The 14,849-nt window shown below is 40.1% G+C and overlaps 1 protein-coding gene and 1 long non-coding RNA gene across 12 annotated transcripts in view; one reads left to right on the top strand and one right to left on the bottom strand.

Annotated features, from left to right (window-relative positions):
* Mxd (MAX dimerization protein) overlaps window positions 1-14,849 on the top strand; it is a 233,250-nt gene that overhangs the window by 54,958 nt on the left and 163,443 nt on the right. The window lies entirely within an intron of this gene.
* Window positions 2,056-2,762, bottom strand: LOC139990996 (uncharacterized). The gene is made up of 3 exons (XR_011800719.1): window positions 2,661-2,762; window positions 2,523-2,596; window positions 2,056-2,429 (listed from the first exon to the last, which is right to left on the bottom strand). It is a non-coding gene; the product is annotated as an uncharacterized lncRNA (long non-coding RNA).

Genomic DNA, 14,849 nt, shown 5'->3' with positions numbered 1-14,849 from the left:
TACTTATAATTCTCAGTGAGAATCGATTGTAAAATTCATCCAGATAAAAAAGAAAAGAATTTTCGTTTTATCTGTATAATCGCAATTGAAGATCAGTGGCTTCGATCTTTGTGGTAGTCCCTTCTTCGTCGATGTGTTTCCTCTGACGTTATATTTCACATTTCCTTTGTAACTTTGGAATAAAAATTACTCGCAGTTTCGAGATATTCGGGTAGCCGACAGATCGTAGATCGATGTGGAACGCGTGAGAATACTTGCGTACTTTTTTTTTAGTTGTATCGATGATGGGATGGCTGAACGTGAGAGCGTGTAGGAAGTTTGTAAAACAGATTATATTATAGACAACCCTCGACTATGTAACTACACGAACGTGTCCGTTTCGTTATTCAAAAGAAAGCTGAAAGTGTGTTATAAAGTTTCTTTGTTTCTTGTCTAACATAATTATAGATGCGACGAAAAGGAGTACGAAGAATCTAATTGTAAGTCGTGTCACGACTTACTTTCGTCCACCTAAGCTTTCTATACCGTATTTTATAAATTCTTAGTAACATAAAAAAGAAAGTTTATATCTTATCGTTGCGTTGTTTCTCCTACTTGTGACCGATGCAAGATTCAATCGAAAGCGTGCAAATTGTTCGGAAAGGCCGTCATCCATGCGAATTTTACGGCGAATTTAAAGTAGCAAGAGTTTCTCAAAATATCAAAATATACGTCGATAATTATTCTTTGCTCTTTGCATCGTTGCCGATCTGAAAATCAACCTGAAGCGTGTAAAATTCACCGTTTCGTCTTAACGTCGCTAAAAATTGGAAAGTCCGTGGCAAGTGGTCGAAGCTAAACACGAGCGTGTAGCGGATAACAGATCCAGCCGTATCGTCTAACGGTGACGGCACGGCACAGGGTTTCGATCTATTTCCCGCGATAACGAGAACGCGTGGCACTCGACGAGGCACGATCACCGGTTCGAGCGGCTCCGTTATTACAACCGGCTCACCGTACTCTGTTCCACGAAATAGCCCGGGATCACGCGAAAAATCGGCTTCACGCTTTCGTCCACGAAGCGAGCTTCGAGAATAGCGGGCGGACACGTAATAGGAAATATCGAATCAATTTCTTTATTACGTACAGCCACGCTGTGCGATATATTTCGTAACGGGCCGATGATGTCAACGTCAGCCGTCTCTCCATCAACGCGTTCGTACATCCAAATGGCTCCAATTCTCTGCCTCTCTGTATCGCGTTGAAGATTTCGTATCGACTAGTCGCGAGTCTCGTTCGGAATAGCTTTTTTTTTCACCGAGAATCAGCGAGAATCGGTGGAATCCTGTTAAGGCGTGTTTCCATTGATGTTTGCGAATAGCTTCGAAAGGTTTATAGCGAAGCTCGTAAAAAAACGTAAACACGGCGTAACAGGAATATAAATTATTTTAGCGAATTTCACGTACTTTTCGAAGAAATGTCAACGAGTTTCGTCGCGAGAAATATTCGCAAGAAAATCGTTGAACGTTTGCGAGTATCTGCGAACATCGCTCGCGAACATGTTTCTTGGTGACTAATACGCGTACACGCCTTACAATTACACGAACCATTTGTCCCCTTATAGATACAGACAAATGGAATTCTACCGTGTAACCTTGACTCGTGTGCGTATGTCTTTCGAAAGTTGGTATTTCAGCGTTGGCGTACATTTGCGTGTGTCGTGGCTAGTTTTAGCTCACGGTCAAGGCCGCTGTTTATTTGCACGAATCAATCAATTAAGGAGAAATCGTTAATCCGTCCGATATAGAAGGTTCTTTGGCTAAGAACGCTTTGCCGGTGCTTTCGTGGGATTCGTTTCAGGGATTTTGGCCAACTCGATTGGTTACAGACAGGTTCTCGTGTTTGATGTACCTACGTGTGAAATTGCTTGGGGCGATCATTGGATTCGAATCTTGCTCGTGATTAGTATTCGAGGCTTGGTCGGAGTGTTAATTTCAATTTTGCTTTCTGGGAATTAAAGAAAGAAATTGGAGCGTGATTTCTTAAAAAAGAGATTGAAATGTTAAAAAAAAAAAAGAAAAAAAAGAGAGAAAAGAAGAGGAAGGCTGAATCATAATATACGCATAGGATGAATCTTAATTTCAATATGAAACTTCGTGTTACTTTAAAAGTAAAAAGTTGTATTTTCTACGGAGTGCCGCTGTATAAATGAATCTTGTAAGTAATTAATCAAGTTCAGATTTGCCGAATTATTTGATTTTAAATTATAATAACGTTTCAATTAAAATAACCTAACTTGGATCAATTATAAATTATCACTTCTGAAACATCAAACGAATTGCAGATTGCTGGAATATTTGCATAATACATAATATTTCCAATTTTCAGTATTTCAATGATAAAAACAAAATTCCCATCATCGACGTTGGAAACATCTCTGCACGTGAATCCTGTGAAATATCAGAATATCGAAATGTCGCATTAAATCGGCACGAAATCCGTTTGTATTTACAATCGTCCGAATCCGAACCGATATGACTGACCTGCGTTTTATAACGTCGACGGTTGTTACTACGATTATTACAGTGATCATCGACGTGTCGGCGTCCTCGTGGTTCTATTACAGTCGTAAAATTTCAATATTTCAAGTACGAATCCGCGCGTGAACGTTTTCAACTCACCGCCATTTCCTGGCTACGTTTCACGTCTCCTTTTTACGACGATTTGCCTCATTTTTTCGATCGATTCGGACCCAACGGTCTTCCAATGCCCGTAAGATTTTAAACCATAGCTGTAAATTTAACGCACTGTCAAGCGGATTTTGCGAGAAACTTTACAAGCAAAAAATAGCGAACTATTGTACGCAAGTAACGCAAAAATCTTGGTACGCCTCGTACTTTTATTTAAACGATACAACGATGAAAAAGCTAATTCATATCGGTGGTCACAATGGACTTTGAATAATATTAGGTTGTCCGGAACGTGTTAAACACGTTTTTTTCAACGACGAATCTTTATACGAATCTATCGAACGTTGTGATCTTTATTTTGATAGAATAAAATGGATCATACGTAACTTGATAAAATAATATAAAACGAAAAATATTGTGCGTCCATTATTTCCTTATAAAACGAAAGAAACTTTTCGGACGACCTAATACAACTCGAGCTATACATAGCTATACTAAACAATTATTTTTATCTAAATAACTCGTGTCTTACGATGGTATATCATTATCATCTAAACGCAACTTGTACCTTTACGATGTAGATAATATATATTCGAAGATGTTAAACGCGTATCACGATATATTAAAACTGTAACAGTAAATTATACCGGAAAAAATTGGCTCTGGGTATAGGGAACTTATAGAAGATTAAACGAGGATAAATGAATCTTTGATATTATAAAGATTAAAGGAACAATCGCAATTAATGTATTTAAAAGGAAGTTACAGGGGATTAGCTTTACATAATTTTGAAAGAAAATTTTTATTGTAAAAATCTTCGTGTTGTTATCCTCTAGCCTTAACCTCGTGTCTTTTACGATAATTTAGCCCTTATTCTTTCATGATGTTTACACTAGAAACACCCTCGGTCTTATCACAGACTATCGTCACAATCTAAATTGTTATTATTCTCATTAACGCCTGCTGCGTTTAAAATACTCCGATCTTTACATAACCGCGTGTTCTTTTTCTGTTTCAGGTGAGTGTGTTTCATTCAACTTTTCACGATCGAGAAACTGATAAAGAACCCCTGGATCGAGGTATGGTTTCTTTATTCCCTCATATTTTCTCCCATCGATAACCGTTCCGGTACGTCGATGAATATTAATTTCGCCACTCGGTTCGGATCGAACGAGAAAGTTTGATATACTTGTCGTCGAGTCGATCGCGCAAATATTTCATTAATCAAAGCTTATCGAAGTGGCTACGAATGGGAAGTAGCTCTCGAATTTTTTGCGCGAGATAGAACGTCGTTTAGATCTATAAATCTGGTAACTTATTTGTTTTAAACAAATATCGGTCAGAGAAGAACCGGAGGAAAAATATTTTCCTGGTGTTTTAACACGTATTAATCGACTGGTACGATGGTCATCGGTAACTCGCGTTTTTCTATTTCAGAACAGTTAAACGAAGATAAACTTCTTGAACCGATTGGAATTTACGACGATGAATTTAGATAACATTGTCAGAAAAACCTGTACAAATACGACGTAATATTGACGAAGAAATTTCAACGACGCGAATGATTTAAAGAGTATCGTTCGAAGAAATTGTAGAAACACGATATTATAGTTCTAAAAATCAAACCTTATGGCGTAGCAACCTTTCAATCTTATAGCGATCCTCCTACCATCTACTAAATCTACGAAATTCGCGCGATAGTGAACGCGTTGAGATTCAAACAAACGACAGCTGCTCTAAGTAATAACGCAAACTTCTTGTAAAACGAAAATTCTTGCGAGCAACTTGCGCATCTAATTCGAAGCTAAGAAATTTTCATTTTCCGTAGCTTCATCCATAAAACCAGCATTCTCTTCTTGCGAGTCAGCATCGAACGTTGCATCCGTTCGTCAAACATCACCGTGCATTCATCCAGCGTGTCTCTCAAAACGGATTTCCTTCGGAACCATGTCGGTGTATGGACGAAGAGGAAACCGAGCTTTTTGGTCCCCGTAAAAATCGCTGTTCGAATTCGTCAGTCGCGACTTTCCTTCAGAAAACGATTCTTCTCTTGCCCGACGACGTTACGGTTACACTTTCTTCCCCTTCTTTCCCTTTTCGCTCGTCCCTCGATCGTTTTAACAAGACGAAAGATCCTCTCCGCGCGCAAATCCAGCCGGATTTCTCGGCGGACGACGATGTTCGTCCGCGAGGATATTGGAATTTTGAAAATCCCCACTGACGGTGGTCGGTGACGTCTTTGCATTCGAAAGAAATCCCTCGAAACTGCGGCCAGTATAACATTCGTCCTTCCCCTCTACCTCCCTTTGATTTTACCTTACTTTTAGCTTTCGCGAACCATTGCGTATTTTCCTTTGTATTTTCATCATTGGGATTACGCGTGCATTCCGACGATTCGGAGATGGAAGATTATTATTTTCTGAAAATTTCTCTTCCTTGAATCGGCGCTTTGTTATTCTATGAAATTTTTAATATAACGGAGTAGCAGCTCTAGTATCTTCTTTGCGGCGAAGCTTCTGGAAACTTAAATTTTAGCTTTCCGCAACAACAAAGTTTACGAACATTTGGAAATTTATCTTGCAGCGACTACTCCTCTTGCTTCTTCTATTTATACGAACGAAGGAAAATCGTATAGCAATTTGCACATTGCGAATGTCGTCAAAGCAGTAGGAAGAGGCGCGAAAGATTGGAATTACAGCGCTAAAAGTATCAGCCTATTTAGAAGCCTTGTTAGTCGTTTAAATACGATTTTCTCAATTTTTATTTCCTCCGTTCCCAAACAATTTTTCGTTCGTCGTTTTGCACAAAGGTTGGATCTACTATCGAAAAGAAGGTTTATAAAGAGCGAATAATTCACTATTAAAATTTCGCCAAGATCGTATCGTACCAAAATGTTCCTACGTCGTGAAACTTGCCAACAAAAATCATCGCGTAAATACCTACCAACCCCATCAGCAAGTTTCTCGAAACATTTTTCCATCCTTCGTCTCTTCTTGCGATTTCCCTAGTCGGCTCATAAAATTTTTTTCGCGTTTACCCATCGGGGAAATCGCGTCGTCTCGCTGGTTCGTTGTCTTTGGAAAGATTCTTTGGATTTCTGCCGGCCGTGAGGGAAAGCCCCGGCCGGTTTTCTTCGCGTTTTCTTTCCTCCAGAACGATGCGACGCGGTCGACAATCAGCGACGAAGCCTCGGGCTAACCAGTCAGACATCGTCCTCCACCTTCTCCTTTTCTCCCGCTTTTTTTTTCGCTTTTTCACCTTTATCACGACAGAAATACCGATCCTCGAGTAGCCGACGTCGCCAGTCTACGCTTTTACCGATCTTGCGAGAGTCATTTTCGAAGCCACGTTGGTTACGAATCGATTATTATTATCGACAATTCCTCGTGCAACGATATTAATTAAAGAGAACAGTCGCTTTTTCTTAAATATTTTGTGTATCAGGTAGCCATTATTGATGGATTTCTGCCGTTTTATTTTCCATGGCAAGAAATTTCTGACTTGGTCGAGTATTAGCATAGTTGAACGTTAATGCCTGGGCCGATTCTCGATTGAATCTGGCGAATGATCATCATTTTCTATCAGCGACGGCTCGTTAATTCACCGCGTAACGAAGGCAAATGTTGCGAGCCGCGTTATTTGCACGGTATATCCCGGTTTGCGTTCAATTAAATGGTACGATCCGTGGAACGGTCTCGCGAAAGCGGCGTTTCGACGTTCCCCGACTTAATTCGACAAATATTTCCGCGTTATCCGTAAACGTTCGTGCAGATCGATTGCTTGCCATCGAGCGAAACGTTGATAAATAAACGTAATAAGTGGCATTTGGAAATACAGATGGGAACGTGATACCGTAAATTAATTATAGTTCTTCTACGAAATCTTCTTTTAGACAAACAGTCTGTCCTTTTTTTATCCGATTTCAAGTTTGGTTTTCAGGTCGTCAACCTGCAAAGTATTTTTGATCGAGTTTGATTTCCAGCTTTCAAGGCATTCAGAGTTAAGTTTACGGATTTCCACAAAGAAATTGATCTACGAAATACGAAAATAAGTTTCACTTCTCCTGTACGTGTTTCCGAACAATTCCAGCTATCCGCTATTTTCAAAAAATACGCGTACAATCCGATCTACCGGAGATCGTTCCTCTTCCCATAGAAGCAAGCGATTATTCGAATAAAAATTCAACGTATAGTTCGTCTACGCTTTAATTCCACTTGTAGATTCGTGTCACAGGAGTAGACAGTAGGAATTTTAATATCAATATATTTCTTTTTTTCTGTACGCTTTTACGCTTCTTATTCGTATTTTCTTTCTCTCGTTTCATCGTAACTCCGTGAATAGGCCATATACTTTACGCAACGCGATTCGTCGAACTCTTCCAAGACAAGAGGAGTCGCGTCGAGCTGGAGTTTTCTACTCGTTTTAAAGGTGTCACTTGGTAGTAGGGACGAAGCGTGTTAATACCATCCTGTAAGGCTTCTATCACGTATCGGCCGACTCTGTACGGTTTCGGCGAATTACGTTTACTTAATCCAAACTTGCTGAACATGCGAACACTCGCTCGTTATCGCTGCTCCGCTTGTTTCCGCGTCGCGTATATACACACCGCTTACGTTTCATCTTCGCCCTTATTTGCATGCGCGCGACTTAATCGCCACCCTGACACACGGATTATAACCGATCTCCATGAAATTTTATATTTTAACGAGATAAGGAATTTTTCCAAATTTTCAACCGCAAAGGTTGATCAAGTGGAGTATATTTAGTCATAATTAAATCGCGTTGGATTTTGCCATTCCTTAATGACGAATTCTTCCAGTATAGTTCGTTTTACGATTTATAGAAAATGTTTCTATGAAATGTATATTTTTAAGTCATCCTCGAGAAAAGTTGAATACGATAAGAAGCAATTTTCAGTATAATAAGATGTTGAAATTTTGTTCTTTGCTCTGGTAACCATTAAATGTATCGACTGTTTTAAACGACAAGTAGACAGAATTCTATCGAAACGCTATTACAGTAAGTCGTATTTAAAAGTACAGTGTCGCGAATAATTATAAATCCAACCGTATTTTTAGATTTTTCGTGGTATTGAAACAAAGATCGGCAAAGTCGTTCGTATAATTTCATGCGGTAACGCGAAACAAAACTGAGGATACAGCAAGCAAAGATTCTCTTCTTTCGAAGTCTGAAAAAAATTACATTTTCTCTTAAAATCGTGCTTTTCGCTGTGAAAACATATAAATCAAACGTTAATTTTGTTATCTTTTTCTCTGTTAATCTGCTAGATACACTAACCATCAAATTATCTAAAATTTCGTTCCGAAAATCCACCCGCGCGTATTTTATTCATTTTCCAAACAGTACGATATTTTGTATAGATGACATCTCCTGGTCATTTTCTTATTAAAATTCCTCGCAGGCTCTCGACCAGGTTCAGATCAGGACTCGATGCTGGCTATGTTAATAATTCTATTCCAAAATCTCGAAACCAGTTTTTTGAAGCGGTGGTCGTACGAATAGGATCATGAAAAATGATCTTCTTGTCTTCTGTTTCGGCTATGAAAGACAATAGTTCACCACGTAATTTTTCTTAACATATTCAGGCGCGATCAGCGTCTTCTGGAAAATGTTAAAGAAATAATACAGAAAATGTTTGAGTCTGTAATTATTCGCAGCGTTTTATGTTAGGGGACGACTCACAGTTTATGAAAGCTCATTACGTTAAAATGGAATTTACTTCGTTTCACTTCGCTTTTTACTTCACGAAAACCAACGCAAGTAGCAGAAACGAAATCTGGCGACCGCAGGAAAGATTCATTCGGTGAAACGAAAGTTTCGTTCGAAGTTGCTACAGCGTTTCAGAGATTCATGCGAACGCCGATTTACTTTTACGATTACGCGGAAGCTCGACTCTCGGTTTCCTCTTTGGTTCTTCCTCGAACGTTGGTTCCGCCGCTCCTACGCAAAAAATGACCCTGGACGATCGGTGGACGGTTCCAACGAACGAAAATATACGTAGCCCGTAATTTCGGTTGGTTCGTTGCCGCACGAATCGATCCTAACTCGGATCGATGGAACTTGACGCGGAAAACTTGCATCCTTCCTGAGGAACTCGCAGCAATAACCGGTTCGCTCGATTATTCTTCTCCGTCTAATCGACGTAGAAAAGCGTGATGCAAGTTTCATGGTATTTTACAGAATGATTCTATGATAGAGAGAAACCTAATTATTACATCGCTGATTTCTGAGAAATTTAAAGGCGTGGAAACGCGTATGAGACTCGTTGTAATATCTTCGATCAGCTTCTATTCCTTTAATCGCGTGTGCAAATTCGCTGGTTCAATGATTACGTACCTGATTCTTAACCCACCAATTTCATGTTAGAATCTTGGTAACATCGGTTTACAAACTTTAGCAAGAACAACGAAATTAATTAATTAAATTTAGGTGTATTGTATCTTCTTTACAGAAATCAGTATCCGCGATTCATCTTCGGTTCGCTCTGTAAACGATTGGCTCAAAATCACTGAAATTCCAAAGTAACTATGAAATGTTAATTTCGCGTACGCTGATAGTCGCAGCGTTAATAACAGATCGTGCGATATCTGTCGGAACACCAAAGGAAACGCGATCAAAGACGATGGAACGGACGAACTAGCATCTAGTGGACTACTCGATGCTTGGGACGATTCGTGATTCGTGATCGTGAGCATTCCAGATGAAACTCTTCGTTTATCGACTCTTACCGGTACGGAGAGTTTACATTGTAGCTCCATTTCAATGCAGTGTTTTAGATGGAGCAGCCACGGTATTCACGAATAAAAGCGTGTCCTTTGTGAAGTGAATATTGGAGCAAGGTTTAGTGAAGCCCGCGTAACAATATTTTGTCTTGGCGCAGCGTCCTCAAAGGAAGAGAGTTCCATTGAAAATCAAAGAGCCTTTAAGCTCGTCGAGCGCCGTTGCAACTCGAGGAAGGGATCGAGAGAAACACGCACGTTCGCCAGCGTTTGTTCCTTTCTTTTCACAGGGGGGTTGCTGCTTTCTATTTCTGGCTAGCTTTCGAATTTTTCTGTTCCCGCGTTATTTTTCATTTCTTTTCTTCTCTTGTTTCCACCAGAAAACCGTAGAGTTTTTAGCAACAATTTAAGGACTCTTCTTTCCGTAGAATTGCCACTCGGAGTCTGTAAATCGATCTATCGCGAGTTTTGATCAGAAGCTTCTATAATCATGGAATTAGAAGTTAAGGAAAATTAAATCAACTTTCGTTACATTCTTTCGCTCATAACGTACGTACCGATCTTTCTCTCGTCACGAGGTTAATACATTTCCTTTCGATATGGTCGAGCCGTATTAGAAACATCGCTATATCGTTCCAGGAATCACGCATTTTTCTTTACCAGAAATATTTTCGTTTCAAGCGCTATGTTCGTCCCGATACATTATGCATTGCGCTCTCGGCTTTCTTCCAAGTTACTTTTTCCAGACACGCCGAAGCAAAATCGCAACGTCTGTTACAACAATCTCGTTACGATGTTGACCAAGTTTCAAAATGTTTCATACAAAACACACAGCGTGTAATATATTCGTAAAAGGTTCCTGCGAATGTTTGAATAATTCCGTCAGCACCTGTATTTGACTTACTTTTTCGCCTAGATCCCCATTCTCCAAAGCGGCCATAGTACTTTCGGTTATAGAACACCCCGTAGGTACATATTCGTTTTAGCTCGCTCCACATCCCGAAAGTAAACTCTCTTCCGGATTTGGACGGCGCGGCGGCGGAAGATCGTTTCCGGCGCGCTCGCGCCAAACAATAATTTGCATCTTTGTTTGAGCGCAGACGGCTCGCCGAGACGCGCGAATTCTTCTCCCGAGCTCCTCCCTCGTCTTCCCCGGCAATATGTAAAATCCAGAAACGCCGCCTCCCGGCTGGTTCACCGGAATCCCGGCTATATTTCTTCCGTGTATTTTCGATTCGCCCGGCTGCGGTTCACGCGGCAATCTTCCCTCCCAGTCCCACCCCGTGAATTTCATTATGTATATTACGTATATCGAGACGCAAGCCCACTTTTGCTTTCTTCTTCGTCTTCGTTCGATCAATCGAAAACGCGACGGAATATTATGCGTCGCGGAAACAGACTTTTCTGCAAATTACCACGAACAGAAACTTTTTAGATCCTTGGGGTAGGACTTGGATTCGTGCGAGGATAGGTCGAAACGGAGACGTCGAGATGCTCGAGCTGCATCTGGTCGGACTTGCTTTTCTCGAGCTGTTAGGTCAATGTTCTGTGAGCGTGCTTTAATTATTAGACTGGGAATTTTACGCATTCGTGGCAGATCTAAGGATACACGGAATGCGCTTGGTACGCGAAAATATGGAAAGTTTGCAAAGTATGTTACCTACCTGTTGTGGTATTTTAGTTAGTGAAAGTGGTCTATTAATTATACGTATTACGATCACACGCTAGAGTTTTTCATTTTAACGTAATCGACGTTTGTGAATGATAGAGAACGAAATTGTTGCGTAGAGGAAACGAAGCGAACTTTTGGGAGAAATTGAAAGGTAGTGTAGAGAAAGAAGCGCGCGATGTTTCGCTGTCGTCCTTTTCTAGCATCGTTAATTTGCCACGCGAATATTTAGCAACTTGCTAAGAACTATCGCGAAGCAATCGAAGCGATGGAACGTCGCTTGCGCCGGAGCAATAATTTGCCTGCTTTAACAACAGACTCGCCCTTTCGAAACATCGATCTGCCCTTTTTACGGCAGAGGGAGTTTGCTGGGAAGCTAAAAAACAGCAATTTTGCTCGCGAAGTAACGCAAACATTCGCTTGTTAACGACAACATTCCTCTACGCAAAAAGATAACACCTTTTCCATATAAAAAAGAGATTCCAAATAAACACTTCCTTGCCTGGAAAAAAAAGATAACAAAAATTTCTCTCGTTTTAACAATAGATCCATGCTTCCAAAAAGATAATTCCTCTTTTGACGATACAATAAAAAGAGCAAGTTCCTGAAACATTTGTCTTTTTTTTTTCATAGAAAAAAAAGTAAAAGAAAAGAACAAAATTTCTGTTTGTTTGAACAATGAATTCGTCTTTCCAAGAGAATGACTCCTTTCTCTGGCGACTAAAAAAGTGCAGAAAAAATATAGTTTTGGAAAAACTACCTTGCATTTCGAACGCAGAGACGACGGTGGTTTCGGTTTGAGAGGCGTCTCTAAAATGACCACGTCGAACATTCGCGTCTACTCGCGCGACCGTACACGCACGAGCATCGAACGACCGGACCTATCAATTATTCATGAAACGCCACTCCGCTTTAATTTACGCCCTCGTACGTACTCGGTGGTCCTTGTCGTACGATATCGCTGGAGAACCTGGGATCGCCTATCTTTCTGATATTTAGCCTTCGTTTTGCTCGTCGCTTCTACCGGACCGAAGCTGATTCCGTGCTCGTCGAACGTTCTTGCTCGAAGATCGAACGAAACCGATTCCATTAATTCCCTCTAGCATCTTATTCGCTTACGAGGGAAATATAACGACGAACACGCGATTATTCCACACTTTTATATCCTACGAATATCTTTAGCGAACGTTAGAGACGATCAAACGTAGGTTAAAGCGGAGTTATTTAAATCGTTTCGTCCTGTTTCATGTTTTCTCTTCGTCTAAAGTACAGAATATTTTCGTATTCCGTGTTATTATATTATTATACTAACAGCTAATATATACGAGAACCTATGCAGTAATTTTGTCTTCGTTTTGTCCTTCTCCATATTTTCTCTGTACCTAAAGTACAATTTTTTTTTTTTTTGTTTTTTAGTTATATCAAAGATTAATATGCGTATACAGGAGTATATGAAAAACGATTTCAAGAAGTTCGACTATTCCATGCAGAACGTAAAGCTGAGTTTTAAGCGCCGCCTTACCTTAAAGTAGGTATACCGTTGGCAATTATTCGGACGATACGTCTTTCGCGCTTCGTTTCCGCTATAAAAGGTAACTGAGCGTTCCTTGCTATTACCAACGCGCACGATGCTTCAAGTGGACGCCGATTTGACATCGCATTATTGGTTAGAAATGGCACGCGACTGAAATATCAACTGTTGAACAACTTTTCGTCGATTATCCATATCGCTGGAATAATTACGAGCGGTAACGCACACAATTTACGAAGAAATGAGATTTTAATGTCGAGTGCGACCAGCTTGCGAGAAGATGAGATTGTACGTGAACGGTGAACGCGTTAAGCGGTTTCACGGTTCTGATGCAAGAATCTACGTGCGCGGTGAACGAACGAAGACGTGTATTGTGCAGTCGTATACACGCGCTTCTGTGCAACAGAGACAGAGAAAGGTGAGCGTAGTCGCGGTTCGTGGGAAAACCTTGGAAGCGTTAAGAGAAGAAAAACGATGGAACAACGTTCGAATAGGTTGATGAAGTATAATCGGCGCTGTTTATGTTTCTTCTGAATTCTGAAAAGAAATCGTTTGCATCAAAGATGAAGAACGCACGCTTCATCAACGAATCGCTTTAAAAATTCCGATCGAAGCAACGATAGAGTGGAACGCTATAAAAAAGGGCAAATCCGAATTGAGAAATTTAGATCATCGCGTGATAATTGAAGCGGTGATTTTACAGAAATTCCGTTTCTTTCGCTAGAACGACATTTCCACCGCGGCGGACAGCATTCTTCGAGAGAAACGGCGATCTTGGCGGACGTGATTGCTGGTCGGCGTTAAAATTCCACGCAGCTCGTCGTAACGCGAGTTTAAACGCGGCGGATTAGGGACGTCGGGGCATTAATTGCGAATTAATTCGGACTTGACCTGAAAGACATCCGGACAGGCCTGATAAAACGCCGTGATAATTTTCCACGGAGCGAATTCTCCTTAATGGAATAACGAAAACCTCGGGTACGCGGTCGGCCAATTAGCGGTCGCATCCGTGAAAAATTAATCTAATATGCGACTGGACTGACGCCATATTTATTCCACCGGCGGACCAAATAAATGATCTTTGGTTCTGGCGCGGCGGTGAAATTCAATTTTTTCGCCACGTCGAATGGAAACGACGCGGAATTTTGGCGAATTAATCTGTTTCTGATTTTCTACTATCTCGTTATTTCAAAATGGAAATCCATTTAAAACGATCGAAATATCGCATAAGATGGAAGGGCATTTTGTCAATGTTCCTCGCCATTTTTCTCTGAGTTTTTTATTTCGATGGAATTTCAATTAGCTGGTTAAATGATCACCGATGTTTTTATTATTTTTATATATTTTATATTAGGTTGTCCGAAATGTTTCTTTCGTTTTATAAGGAAATAATGGACGCGTAACATTTTTTGTTTTATATTCCAATGGAACGAAATGGATCATATATGATGAAACAAAAAATGTTACGCATCTCATTATTTCCTTATGAAAGTAAAGAAACTTTTAAGACAACCTGGTATATCTATTATATATTAGACCGCGAGTATTTACGCATTTTTATATCTTTACGAACATAATAAAATAAATGGTACGTAAATTTGTTTCAGTTGCTAAATATTATATTTTATTTTGGATATCTCACGGTATCTGGTATCTTTTCATATTAAAACGGAGAACATTCTAGTTTTGATTTTCTCTGTTATTTTTTATATCGTCGATATTTTTCAGCATCTTCGTTTGGAATTACAAATATTTATCGCCGAAGGAAGATGGAATGAAATTAGAGTTTCGAACGACTCGGCTCGGTTTATTTGTAGAATGCTATTATAAATGATGTCGTTTATAGCGTCATTCGGTTCACTGGTCATCGTTAATCTTCCATTCCGTGCACTTAATGGACTACAGATTTCTATTATCTGTTTCTCGTTTCTATAAAATAGTTTCGTGCTTGGAATTTCCACGACGGCCAGACATACGACACGGTCGTTCCTGATTCATCGTTTCGGCGTCCGTTATCAATCCTCCGTTCCAAGAGACTTACTCATTTCTTATTCGTATGAAAAATTCGAACAAAGACTAGATAGTCAATCATATGACCGGATGGTACGACTAAACTGTGCGATAAGTTCTGTCATGAGCGTCGTTGTCGATTCTTTATCGTCGCGACGCTATTCCTGTAACTGTAATCAACGTGAATATACAAAATTGTTATTAAACATCACGTTGGTCTCGGAATCGAG

This window comes from Bombus fervidus, chromosome 9 (genome assembly GCF_041682495.2).
Source record: "Bombus fervidus isolate BK054 chromosome 9, iyBomFerv1, whole genome shotgun sequence".
In the NCBI taxonomy this organism is placed as follows: domain Eukaryota; kingdom Metazoa; phylum Arthropoda; class Insecta; order Hymenoptera; family Apidae; genus Bombus; species Bombus fervidus.
This window is presented reverse-complemented; position numbering and strand designations above follow the sequence as displayed.